This window comes from Colobus angolensis, unplaced genomic scaffold, assembly GCF_000951035.1.
Source record: "Colobus angolensis palliatus isolate OR3802 unplaced genomic scaffold, Cang.pa_1.0 Scaffold15, whole genome shotgun sequence".
NCBI lineage: Eukaryota > Metazoa > Chordata > Mammalia > Primates > Cercopithecidae > Colobus > Colobus angolensis.
Genome location: NW_012114599.1, coordinates 17,365,443 through 17,367,833, shown reverse-complemented (window position 1 = coordinate 17,367,833; position 2,391 = coordinate 17,365,443).

Here is a 2,391-nt window from a genome sequence, read left to right as displayed (position 1 = left end):
GTGATCTTGGCTCCTTGCAACCTCCACCTCCCTGGTTCAAGCGTTTCTTCTGTCTCAGCCTCCCTAGTAGCTGGGATTAAAGGTGCCTACCACCATTCCTGGCTAATTATTTTGTATTTTCTTCTTCTTTTTTTTTTTTAGATGGAATCTTGCTCTGTGGCCAGGCTGGAGTGCAGTGGCACAATCTCGACTCACTGCAACATCCGCCTCAAGTTCAAGCAATTCTCCTGCCTCAGCCTCCAGAGTAGCTGGGACCACAGGCGTGTGTCACCACGTGCAGCTAATTTTTTGTATTTTTAGTAGAGACGAGGGTTTCACCATGTTGGCCAGGATGGTCTTGATCTCTTGACCTCGTGATCCGCCTGCCTCAGCCTCCCAAAGTGCTGGGATTACAGGCGTGAGCCACTGCGCCCAGCCTATTTTGTATTTTCAGTAGAGACAGTGTTTCACCATTTTGGCCAGGCTGGTCTCGAACTCCTGACCTCAAGTAATCCACCCGCCTCAACCTCCCAAAGTGCTGTGATTACAGGCATGAGCCACCGTGCCGGGCCCTGTTTTTTGATTTTTACCATTTATAAGTACTTTCAGAAGTAATTAGAACAAACCTAAATGACTAGGGCAACAAATTTTATTATCTCCATTTGACACTTGGTGAAACATTCTCAAAATGTATGACTAGTCCAGGTTCACAGAGGTGATCAATGATGATACAGTAATGAAAATCAGATATTCATCCAGACTTTCCTATGACAGAGATTCTTTGTTTGGCCAAACTTTAGTCAGACTTCTGAATCTTCTGCTAGGTCCATCTGTGCACTTCCTTGTAAAGTCCAGTTTTAGCAGAAAACTATGCTAAGTCAGTTTAGCAAGAACCCCTCTTCCTCCATATCTGATCAGGCTCCTCATCCTCCACCATCTCCCAGGTGATGTCTGATCACTGTGGCCTATCTTCAGCAAGAATCCTGTTAGATTGATTTGGCCAGAGTTTCACTTACCCCTGAGGTTTCCTCTAGTTATTTTCCACCTACTGACCCCTTACATTGTTCCTTGGTGAATCAGATTCCTGAACCATTGCTCAAGACAAATATTTGCCAAAGCTGGTAAGAACAGATGTGGATCTGTAAGGTATCAGTATACTCTGGCTGGGTTTGGTGGCTTGCATCTGTAATTCCAGCTACTTAGGAGGCTGAGGCAGGACGATTGCTTGAGCCCAGGAGTTTGAGGCTGCAGTGAGCTATGATCATGCCACTGACTCTGGCCTAGGTGACACCACAAGATGCTGTCTCTTAAAATAAGGGGGAAAAAAGTATACTCTCTGAAACTATGTTTGAGTCCCAGGCTTCTTTTAAAGATAACTTTTGGGCTGGATGTTCTTTCTGGCTTTCTGTGAAGCCTCTGTATTCTCTCTATTGGATCCTGCTTCTCCCATGGGAAATTCTGTCATCTGAAACCCTTCTTCTGAATCCCTACTGACTATATCCTTTGCCAACTTCGTCCACTACTGCCAGATCCTTTCCCTTTCCACTCCAGCCCCACAGTCACTTGCACTTTAGGCTCCCTACCCTCCACTGGGGGCTCTGAAGAGACTGAAAGGACCCTCCAAATCAATCACTTGAGGCTGAAAAGAGAGAAAAAAGAATGAGACTTTTTTGAAACTGGGCAAATAAAAAAAAAGTAACAATAATTTTCCACAAATATTGGTAAAAAGCTTTAGCCCTTACTAAGTAGGCAAACTCACCTTGTCCCATTTTCTTTTTTTTCTGAGACGAATTCTTGCTCTGTCGCCCAGGCTGGAATGCAGTGGCACGATCTCTGTTCCCTGCAACCTCCGCCTCCAGGGTTCAAGTGATTCTCCTGTCTCCGCCTCCCTAGTAGCTGGGACTACAGGCATCCACCACCATGCCTGGCTCATGTTTTTCTATTTTTAGTAGAGATAGAGTTTCACTATGTTGGCCAGGCTAGTCTCGAACTCCTGACCTCAGCTGATCTGCCCACCTTGGCCTCTCAATGTGCTGGGATTACAGGGGTAAGTAACTGTGCTGGCCAACTTGTCCCATTTTCATCAGAAATACAATTCGGATAAAAATTAAAGTAGAAATATTGGCTGAGTGCGGTGGCTCATGCCTGTAATCCCAGCACTTTGGGAGGCCGAGGCGGGCAGATCACCTAAGGTCGGGAGTTCAAGACCAGCCTGACCAACATGGAGGAATCCTGTCTCTATTAAAAATACAAAATTCACCAAGTGTGGTTGTGGGCGCCTGTAATCCCAGCTACTTGGGAGGCTGAGGCAAGAGAATCACTTGAACCCAGGAGGTGGAGGTTGCGGTGAGCTGAGATCCTGCCATTGCACTCCAGCCTGGGCAACAAGAATGAAACTCTGTCTCAAAAAAA